Source organism: Myodes glareolus, chromosome 21, assembly GCF_982192425.1.
Source record: "Myodes glareolus chromosome 21, mMyoGla1.1, whole genome shotgun sequence".
Classification (NCBI taxonomy): Eukaryota; Metazoa; Chordata; class Mammalia; order Rodentia; family Cricetidae; genus Myodes; species Myodes glareolus.
This window is the reverse complement of record NC_142046.1, coordinates 30,259,760-30,272,128: the sequence shown is the minus strand read 5'-3', so window position 1 is coordinate 30,272,128 and position 12,369 is coordinate 30,259,760.

Below are 12,369 nucleotides of genomic sequence, written 5' to 3'. Positions count from 1 at the left end.
ACTCTTATATACTTACAAGTCGGTATTAATACATTAACTAAAATTGCTTTGACTTATTATTACATGGATGATGCTCTCGCCCATATATTGCATGAATTAAATGGAGAAATATGGGAAGGAAATAGAAACACATAATGTGCACAACATACTCTGGATATAGATATTAAACAAAAATATTAGCAAACTTGCACCAACTTCTGTTTATACCCCCCAAGTAAATAGAGTTATATAAGAATTAACCGTCTTCAATGAATGCCAATAAAGCACCTGCAGTGTTTTTGGAGTTGGCCAGGTGTTGTTGAGGACTGAGGCTGCACTTAAAATTATGGATCACTTGATCCATAGTAAAAAAAAAAAAAGGTGTGAACAACATGGGAAAAGGGTGCGTGGTGTGTACTCTGATACATAACCTCATAAGCAAGTGTTCCGACATTAAATACTTTGAAGTCCATTGGGAAGCTTGTGTGACTGTGGAAAATTGAAGAAAAATAACCTATCAAACCATTGGTAATTATGAATTGGGATATGGTGATGCAAACTAAGATTTATCCCTTCTTTCCCTAGACAAATTTGCTTGCTATGAGTGCATATGTAAAACTATTTTTCCTACTATTCAAAAGGTATTGACACTATAAATAAAATCGATAATAAAATCCTTTTCATTCTTCCCGTAAACTCTGAATGTTGAAATAGCATCTGAAAGGTGTTGAGTTAAAAGGCTTTAGTGTGTCTCTGTAAGCAGTAAGGGTTGATCAAGAAACTGTCTCTGTTTACTCTAGGATTCTGCTGCCCCACTCTGGCAATACTTCTATAGTCTGATAGTACCAGCACTCTGTCTCCTACCATTCAAATAATTAGACTTTAAGACAGCTTTGGACATTTTGTTCTTATGTGGTTCATCTTTTAGAAAAATTTCAGCCTCAGTTTCTCCCTCTATTTATCTATATCTATTTTTGAAGTCTAAGTTTTAATAATAAATTATGATCATCTCATCAGTAGAGAAGTAAAAGCTTTCTGTTTCAAACACTGGGATTCATATTGGGCACCAGTAAATGTCCTACCTTTGCTGACCTAATTAGTGAGAATAAGGTGTTGTTCCCCATCACTGCAAGCTCTTAAGAGTCTCCCAAGTCTTGTCACTTCCCAGCCCTTATACTATACTTGTACTGGAATTTGAAAAATCCCTGCTCGGAAACTCTTTAATGTTCTAAATATAGATTTCTACACATTGCTTGTAATTAATTTTCAAAGATAACATTAGTCATAGTGGAAGTCCTGTTCCTAATCCTCCCCTGCTTTCATCTACAGACATGGACAATTCATCCATGGTAAAATTTAATTTTAGCTATAATTACAAAAGTTTGAAATTAAATCTCACTAGTGCTATACTCTCATTAATATAGGCCAAAAAAGAGAGAAAGAGAGAGAGAGAGAGTGGGAGAGAAGAAAAGAAAAAAAAGCCCAATGTGCTTAGGATTAATGTGATGGACAAAAGTAAGATTTCATTTTTAACTTTTATAATTAATTTGGGAAAAAAATGTAATAAAGGATTTTGTTTCAGAGGAAGTTCTGAGATTCAAGGAAAACATCCCAGCAATCTATCAAACCCTGACACACTGGAGGAATCTTGCATAAGATTATTGTAAACTAGAGCCCAAGTTGTTCCCCAGCCTACACATAATACACAACAGCTCTAAAGCCTGAGGCAATGTGAGACAGGCTTTAACCAGGTGAAGATGAGGAGTCTTCTCCAAAGAATCCTGCCATTTGACACATTACAAGATAATTACTTAAGCCAATTTTTTTGATAATCAGAGTAATCATAAGTGACACAGTGTCCCCACTATGGGACATTTCTTCTGATCATTATTTATATTATCACAAGGATATGAAGTTTAAGTTACTTAGATCTAGAAAATTAAAACAAATGGACAAACATGCAACCCAGACTTTCAGGCATGCTCAAATATACCCAAATCCTTGCTTCTTTTAGCTCACATTTTTTTCTTAAAGACAACTGGGGTCTATGAATTAAATATTCTCAAGATTCTAAGTTAAATGTTAATTTATGCCTAAATAATTGTAACTGAGAGATTTAGATCATCATATAGTTTTGAGAGATTATAGATAGCACTATGTGAATTGCCTCAGTGGGAAACCATGGTCAAAGGAGATATGAGGATCCTCAGTGATCTAAAGAAGTAGAAACCATGCAGGACTGATCAATGTGAAATCAATATACATACTTCCTTTGGTCCAATATGTACATGTGATTGGAGAATTCCCTCACTTTTCTGTGATTTGTATATGCCCATTACTTCCCATATAATGACAGCTTACAGAGCTAACGATAAAATGTGGTTTAAAAAAGAGGTTTTCATATTTTGGAGAAGTATGGTTTAAAAACTACATTATGGTAGCAACTAAATATAGGCATAATATGGCCAGATTCAGGTTTACCTGTCCATATTTTATTGAAAAAGATATCAGTTTAAGAATTCCTCTTTATTTTATTGAAGAAGACATCAATTTAAGATTTTTGAGATAGATTCTCCTTTGGCTGTTACGTGAGATTTGGCTGTTACATTGCTTAAAAATTTCCAAATGAATACAAAGTTAAGGGTAAACAATTAAAAACAAAATTATATTTATGACTAATAAATGGTTATCACTTAAGTCAAGAGATACATACATAAGTGAAATATCAACTCCTCATTATTTTGGCAGATAACACAAGACATGGATTAGTTCAATGGCTTTATAAGTGGTACGTCAGATATAAGAGTTAATTTTAGTAAACAAATCAACATGAGAAGTGGTGCTTCTGCTCATGTAATTACATTAATTAAAATCTAATTATTCAAAAATCCATCTTTTATCATTATCCTTGGTAGCAGATCACTGCAACATTATCCTTTAATATAAATTACTAAGTGCTGAGTGGCTCAAGATGACGGAAAGCTGTTTGAAATTTATCTTTTTTGAAAGCATCTTCTGATAATAAAAGATCCTGGTAGTTCCGGACATTCACTCCCGCATGTCAACGTCCTTTTAATTGGCACATAGAAAGCTTATTGAAAACAATTAAAGATGAAAAGTAACCCCAAGGGGTGTATGTGTGGGTAGGGGGGAGTCATAACTTTCAAAATCCAAATGGTTTATTTAGTAGAAAACAGAAAACATCAATGTTTCTAATGAACATTTGTTTGATTTGGGTATAGTTCTCAAAAAATGTGATATTGATATAGTTTTTATCTGTGTTATATTAGACTGAAAACTAAACGTGGTGAATGATGGAGAGCAGGTAGGTACTCCTTTAATGAGGTATGCTTTTCAGGTCTCTGTCACCCACCTGTCTAATGTGCTGATGTGTTTTGTACTCTTCTGTACATCAAAATTGTACAACTTTCTAAAGACTGAAAACCAAGGTCAAGATAGGATCAAGAGATTTAGACGAATAGTTGAAATACATCTTGCACAGTCCAGTCAAGCGGTGGAGTAGTCAGATTTTATCAGGAAGGATTGTGTATTCAGCTGTATGCTTCACCCCAGCTGTTGGTATCCATATACCCAAAGAGTCTGGAAAGTTTAAGTGGAAGTTCCACCCCAAGCCCTTCTCCCATCTCCCTCCAAATCCTGCTGCATCTCAGAAAGCAGACCAAATGATGACTCATCGCCTGGAGAGGTTCAAAGCTACTCCCACAGGGTACTTAATCTACCCCCCCCCCAAAAAAAAAACAGACATGTGGTTTTCATGTCTTCCTTTCTTGTCTCCTCTCTCAGGGGCTGGAAAACCATCTGGGAGCCTTTTTATCTATTAAACCTGGGCATTTCTAATTTGTTTTGATTTGGTCTGATTTGGACTGTCACATTGAAAGATAGGTTTATGAGGTGCAGAAACTTTTCATAGTGTATTGTCACTTTTCTACAACAAATTGCATTTATTGTCTTACTTCTGCTATGCCAAGTGGAAAAGGCAGTTTCTGCAGAGACTGTGCTTTTTAATCAGTCTACATGGGAAACCAGGACAACTTTATTGGTGTTTGCTTGTCAAATCACCTGAAATAAAAATGAAGTATACATGTCAGTTCAATTATTCTGCAGAACTTCAAGTTCCATATATTATAATCATGAGGTAAAATATTTCTAAAGTGGAAAGTGATGTGGGATTACCCTCTGTATGTGGTGAATGCCATTGATTAATAAAAAAAACTGCTTTGGACTTACAGCAGGGCAGAATAGAGGAAGGCAGGGAAAACTAAACTGAATGCTGGGAGAAAGGAGGCAGAGTCAGAGATAATTCCTGGAGCCCTGCCCGAGACAGACATGCTGAAACTTTGTTGGTAGGCCACAACCTTGTGGTGATGAACAGATTAATGGAGATGTGTTGAATAAGAGTTAACCAATAAAAAGTTAGAGATAATGGGCCAAGCAGTGATTTAAATAATACAGCTTCTGTGTGATTATTTCAGGGCTAAGCAGTTGGGAACCAACTCGTGGCCTCCTTACTACAGGAAAATAAGTTATTTCTGCCAAATTCAGGAAATGACATAATTATTTATAAAACACACAGAGCACATTTCACAAAAAAACACAAACAAACAAATAAGGGTTTGTGCCCTTTCCTAGAGTTCTTCTTGTGAAGCAAGATAAAAGGGGAGCTGGATATGTTTCATGCTAGTTCATTACCTTTCCCGAGAAGCTCATTCTTACTTCAGTTTCTAGGAAGACAAAGTAAGATAAGATCAGGTCTTGTTTACTCTTTCTAAGCTATGTAAAAGACTTAAAGTCATAAATTTTCCTGTTGATTTTACAATTCCTCTTTATGAAATAAAAACATTTTAATCCTGCATGTGTTGGAGATTTCTTCTTTTATCCTTTTAACTTTATTCAATTTAGTCATTATGTTTTAGAGCTATTAGTGAACAGTTTTAAGATGAGGTAAGAGGTCATTGTTGGTGAACTCCAAATAAATGTAGTTGGTCAAATGTGAGTGTTTTCAACTACTATTTTTTTCCCAAACATACTTAGGGCAACATTTCTTTCAACATTGACAATGAAATCATAATAGATATCTGCATATTATTCCACAGATCCCTAGAACTTTGTCCATTTAATTTCCATTTCATTCAAATTTTGATCTTGCTGTAAAGCTATCCTACCATATCTTCATTTTTATAGTCTGTGTCTCTACAGTCTGTATTCTCTTAGTGAGTCTTGTGTTGTGGGATATTACTTTGACTATTTAAAGATGTGCTGCTTTTTTAATGGTACACTAATTTAACTATGCAAAAATGTATTGCTAAGTCTCCTGATTGGTGTAATAACAAGCTGAACAGCCAATAGTTAGACAGTAGAGGGATAGTAGAGAATATACGCAGGAGGAATCTAAACTCCCTAAGAGAATAAGAGAGAACAGAGAATGAGTCAGAGAGGGAGACACCCTGAGACAGAGGCCAGGTAGCTGCCAGTCAGCCAGACATGGAGGAAACAGGAAAGCAAGAAATACAAAGTGAAATAAAGGTAAAAAAAAGCCTCTGAAGCAAAACAGATAAAGAGAAACATGAAAACAAGAGCTAAGATGAGTTGGAACATTCATACCTAATAAGAGGTCTCCATGTCATAATTTGGGAACTGGTTGTTTTTCCAAAAGAAAATCAGCTACAGCCTTAAAGCAAACTTTAAATTTCTTTTCTTTTCTTTTCTTTTCTTTTCTTTTCTTTTCTTTTCTTTTCTTTTCTTTTCTTTTCCTTTCTTTTCCTTTCCTTTCTTTTTCTTTCTTTCTTTCTTTCTTTCTTTCTTTCTTTCTTTCTTTCTTTCTTTCTTCTTTTTAGTGGGTATTGATACAATGTTATACTTACATACATGTATGCCATGTGGGGCTAGTAAAAACCCAATTATAATAACATAGTATATACTCTTCTTGTGTGGACACAATACCTGATGGCAGCTAGTAAGCAAAGGAGAGGTATTTTGACTTACATTTAATCTGCATAGACCATCAATGAGGGGAAAGTCAAGGTGACTAGTTACTGTTATAAACAAATTCAGAAATGAGAGAGAGGGGGCGTTCAGCTAATTTCTCCTTTATATGCAGTTTAAGACTTGGTCCAGGGGGTAATACTGGCCATTTGTAGGGTGAGATTTCCAACCTAATTAATCTAATCATGATAAGTATATAGAGTATGGCCAGAGGCTATCTAATCTAGATAATCTTTAAAATATGCCCAGAAGTTTTTCAGCAAAGCGATTCTAGATCTTTTCATATCATCATTTCTCTCAGTGATAAATTTCAAAATTCATTATTTCAGAAAATTTGAAATATGAGAAACATTACTATCAAGAATAGTCACCTGCTGTTCATGTAGTGACCAGAAACTTTTTCTCCCATCTAACTGAAACTTTATATACTTTGATCGAAGTCATCTTTGTTCTTCTCCACATCTACTGATTTTTACCTACTTATTTTTAAGGTTTATAAAGTTAATCTCCTTAGGTTACACATAAAAGCAAGATTTGTTTCTCTAATGTCCACTGTTTTTAAATGTTGAATAGTATTTCAATATGTATTTTTATTTTATAATGTAGTCTTTATTTGTTTTAATTTTCTCATTGTCTTCTATTATGGTTTCTGTCTCTATTTCCAGGGTCAAAGCATCATATTTACCTTATAAGATATTATTCAAATAACTCCATTAAACCATGTCAAACTCAATATTGGAAACTGTTTTTATTCTTTCTGCTGATAGCTCATCATGTATTTCTTATTATTGGCATTTTAAATGACCTTAGACTCTGTTATTTTTATGCTGAAGATTATATAAAAGTATTCTACTTTCTTTATTCACATATATCTATCTTGATAGATAACTTGTTTCCATTGCTTGCATATTATACATGGTGCTGCAAAGAATTGGGAATGCTTATGTACACTAGCCATTTTGAGATACACAACCAGATTAGTAAACCCAGGTAATAAGGGATCTCTTCCTTTTTAGCTTCTTATATTCTGCCAACACTGTCTTCCAAACTCTTTATACTCATTTACATTTTATCATTTAAAAGGTTTTCTGTCTGCCACAAGCTATCTAGCACTGATTGTTTATAGTATTTTAACATTTTTATTTTATTGTTTGCTACTGAGTGTTGGAGTTGTCATGTCCATTCTGGCTATTAATACCTTTTCAGACTCTAACATCAAAAATATTTTCTGCAATTCTGTACAGTATCCATTCACACTGTTGATATTACTTCAACTGTACAAAGATCTTTAATTTGACAAACTTTTGGCTATTTTTTTATGACTACCCCTGTCTCTGTCTTTTCTTCTTTCTTCTCCTCCTTTTTTACTTCTTGGTATTATAATCCAATGGTCCAAGGATTTTATTTTTTTAGTTTCATTAGAAAAAAATGGGCTTCAAAATCTCCTGGAATGCATTGATTTTTCTTCCTTACCATCTGATTAATTCATGCACATAATGCAAATAAAATGAGCCCTCTATATGAAAAATACATCATTAGTTAAATTATAAGGCTGATTTTTCTATACTTTAAAACTTCTTTTTCTTGAATGATTCAGGCGCTTGTATATTCGTTTAAAAGCTCACTTTTCAAACTCTTATTTTGTTTTAAGAGTAAATTCAGTGTGTGTGTGTGTGTGTGTGTGTGTGTGTGTGTGTATGTGTGTGTTTAATTGCAATTCATATAATTTAATTGTCATTAATACAGTGGCCCATTTTTCACCTCATTCCTCTGTGAGACTTCACCATACTCTGTTGGGTCTGAGTCTTAGTTAAGGTTTCTATTGCTGCAATGAAACACCATGAGCAAAAAGCAAGTTCAGCAGGAAAGAGTTTATTTAACTACACTTTGTCATTGCTGGTCATCATTAAAATAAATCAGTAGAGATACTCAAACAGCATAGGATCCTGAAGGCAGGAGCTCATGCAGAAGCCGGGGAGAGGTGCTGCCTACCAGCTTGCATCATATGTCTTGCTCAACCTTATTATAGAACCCAGGACCAATAGTCCAGGGATGGCACCACCCACAATGGGGTGTGCTCTCCCCACTGATCATTAAAGGATGTAAACCTTGTAACTGTACCTCATTGAGGCATTTTCTCAACTGAGACTCCTTCCTCTGATGACTCTAGCTTGTGTCAAGTTGACACACAAAATAAGCCACTACAATTGATCCCTTGCCGACTTGTCATACAAACATATCATTATTAAGCCACACTTTTCCTTGTTTTATTCATACCTAATATCTCACATTAAAATCATAATTTTAAAAGTTCCAAAGTCTTTACAAATTAAATCTTTTAAATAGCTGATCTCTTTTAAAAGTTCAAGTCTTTCATCCTTTAAAAACCAAAATTAAAAGCCTTCTTCAAGAGGGAAGAACCAGGGCACTATTACAGTCTAAGTCAAGCAAAAACTAAACTCCAGCAGTATAAATAACTCAATACGCAATGATCTGAGAGTCACTCATGATCTCCTGGACTCCTGTAAAGGGGTATGGTTACTCCTCCGGCTCTGCCCTCTCTATTGCACACAATTTATCATCTAGTTTCCCGGTGCCTCCACTACACTGCTGCTGCTGCTCTTGGTAGTCATCCCATGGTACTCGCATCTCAACACACTGGGATCCTCTCCTACAACTGGTGTTCACTGAATTTTTTGTCCTGTCCTGTTCCCGTAATCGTTAAGTCCCAAAGAAATCACACAGAGGTCTACATTAGCTATAAACTGATTGGCCTCGTATCTCAGGCTTCTTATTAACTCTTACAACTTATATTAGCCCATTATTCCCATTTGTGTTAGCCACATGGCTCAATACCTTTTTCAGCAAGGCAGTCACATCTTGCTTTTTCTGTGGCTGGGTCAGGACTGCAGACCAAGCTTTCTTCTTTCCAGAATTCTCCTGTCCTCATTGATCCGCCTCTACTTCCTGTCTGATTGTCCCACCTATACTTTTTGCCTGGCTACTGGCCAATCGGCATTTATTTAAAATATAATTGACAGAATACAGACCATTGTCCCACACCAAACTGGACTGCACTTTCACCAATATCTTATAATTGAATTTCCTCATGGTGCCAATCCTCAACTTCTTTGCATGACCCCCTTTGTCCTGGTTCTCCCATTGTCGTTGAGGCTGCACTTTCACCAATGGCTGGTTGTTTGGCATTTTACAGAGTCAAATTTCAGCTTCTCTCCATGACGCTTCATGCCTTAAAAAACAGGACCACCTAGAAGATGCCTATACATTACCAAATCCAGTGGTCAGCCAAAGGGACAGCTTTGGTTGCCTCTGGAACATGGCCTCTCAGTGCTTTCAGCAAACAACTCCCAGAAGATTTCAGCTCAACAATGTTGGTCTCTTTTGAATCACTGCTAATTTCTTAGATTTAGTTAGCCAGCATCAATTGTCCCAGTAACATAAAGGTTTCACTTTAGTAGTTCTGGTATCTTGTTAATCACAGCTGATTCTTCAGCTCTACCAAATAATAACTACAGAGCTGCAAATCAAAATAGCAAGTGATTTGATAGAGTCCTTAAATTTTCTCTTTATAATATCGCAAGTCAGGCCTCCATCTTGTTCACTGTTCTCAATATTCATATCTTCCAAGGTGCCACAGAACATTGCACAGAGCTCTTAACACTCAATGGTTCTTCTAGTCCAAAGTTCCAAAGTCTTTCCACAGTCTTTCCCAAAACATGGTCTGTTACAGCAATACCCCACCGGTACGAGTTTGTCTTATAGATTTTATTCCTGGGAAGAAACACCATGATGACAATAACTCTTGTAAAGGAAACTATTTAATTGAGGGTGACCCATTTACAGTTTCAGAGGATCACAGATCATTATCATCATGGTGGGGAGAATGGCAACATGTAGACAGACAAGACATAGCATTAGATCTGAGAGTCCTACAACTTGCAGCCAGCAGGCCATCGACTGAGACTCTGGATAATACCTGACCATAGGAAACCTCAAAGCCTGCCACACAGTTTTACACTTTCTCCAACAAGGCCATACCCAAGCCAACAAAGACATACCTCCTAACAGTGCCACTCCTTGTGATATCATGGGGACCAAGTACATTTAAAGTATCACATTTCCCTCCCTGGTCGGCCCAAGTTTGTAACAATAAAACATAAGGTATTTAATTCAAAGTCAAAAGTCCACATAGTCATAACAGTCTCAACAATGTTTTAACAGTAGAGGAGAGGGTGCCTGAACTGGCCTTGTCCCATAGTCACACTGATGAGTATCTTGAATATCACCATAGAATCTTCATCTAGCAATGAATGGAGATAGAGACAGAGACCCACAACAGAGCACTGGACTGAGCTCCCTAGGTTCAGTTGAAGAGCAGCAGGAGGGAGATGAGCAAGGAAGTCAGGATTGCAAGGGGTTGGTTTGCCTATTGAGATGGTGTGCCTGATCTAATGGGAGCTCACCAAAGCCAGTTGGACTGGGACTGAATGAGCATGTGATCAAACCAGACTCTCTGAATGTGGCTGACAATGAGGACTGACTGAGAAGCCAATGAAAATGACACTAGTATTTGTTTCTACTGCATGTACTGGCTTTTTTGGGATCCTAGTCTGTTTGGATGTACACCTTCCTAGGCCTGGATGGAGGTGGGGGAGGATCTTTGACTTCGCACAGGGCAGCATACCCTGCCCTCTCTTGGGACTGGAGGGGGAGGGAGGAGGGTGAGTGGGAGAACAGCAGGGAAATGAGAGGAGGGGAGGAAGTGGAAATTTTGAATGGTATTATTTATAAAGCAATAAAAATTTTAAAAAAACAAAGTCTCTTCTGAGATTTATGTAACCTCTTAACTTTAATCCTTTATAAAATCAAAGTCAAAAAGCAGACCACATACTTCCAACATATAATGGCCCAGGATATACATTATCATTTTAAAATGTAGGGAAGGAAGCATAGTGAAAAAATGCTGGACCAAATCAAGACAGAATACCAATTGAGAAAATCCTCACAATCTACATCTTCACATCTGATATTAAATCATTATCCAGATCTCCACCTCCATTCAGTTTTGTTGACTGCAACACACTTCATTCTCTTGGGCTAGTTTCACTTGTGTTAGCAACTCTCCTCAGTGGGTATCACAGGATTCTGGCATTTTGTATTGAGTTCTCTAAGGCAACCCAGTCTTCAACTTAACAGCTTCTTGCAATGACCTCTCTACTAGGCTTCCATTCAGGCACAGCCCTGATAAATGCCTTTTTTGGGGGGGCCTGGAGGAAAATTCCATAATCATTTTTGTCTATCCTTAACCTTAAAGCCAGAACCACATGACCAAAACTGCCAAGTTCTGTTGCTTACTGGTGTTGGAACATGGCCTCCTTGTTCTATTATGTCTTTTCCAGTTTTCTGTCCTTTACTACCTAAGTGAGACTGTTCTGAAACATGCTCTTTAGGCAAGACTGGCCTCAAAGTCAGAGATTTGTAATTCTCTGCCTCACCAGTGCTTGAATTAAAGGTGTGTTCCACCACACTCAGTTCTAAGCTTTTATTCAGTTCCTCTCCACAAGTTAGAAATTTAGCTGAGCCAGATCGATATCTTGCCCTGAGGTCACCACTCCTTTAATCCACTTCTTAATCTGTTTCTCTTCTTGAATAGAGAATTTAGTGCTATTCCACTAAAAAATATCACCAGTTCTTTTTCTCCTCAAAATTTACATTTTATAATTTACCCTACTCAGCTTGGTAAATTTTCATTATAAATCTTCACGAGAGTTACCACTAATATCTACATGATAGAGTCTATATTAGGCTGGTTTGAAATTTCTTCTGCCAATGGTTTAATCCAAAACTCTTCTCTTTTGCTTTAGGCAGACTCTTTGGACCAGGGCCAAAAGAAGACATCTTCTTCCCCAAAACATTACAAGGCCAGTCTCTAGGTAACATACTAACGTTCTTCTCTTCTGAAACCTCTTGATCTCTACAGTTCATCAGATTACATTCAGCACTACTGTCTTCCATGCTCCTACTAATATGGCCCATTAAGCAGTGCTTAAAGCGTTCCACTGCTTTTCTAGTCTAAACTCCCAAAGTCTATATTTCTCTAAACAAAAAGATGGTCAGGTGGTCAGGTCTGTCACAGAAATATCCCACACCTGGCATCTATTTGTTTTAATTAGGGTTTCTCTTGCGGCAATGAAACACCATGACCAAAAAGCAAGGTGGGCAGGAAAGCGTTTATTTGGCTTACACTGTAGCATTGCCGTTCAACACTGAATGAAGCCAGGACATAAACTCAAATAGGGCAGGAACCTGGAGGCAGGAGCTCATCCAGAGACCATGGAGGGGAGCTGCCTATTAGCTTGCTTCCCA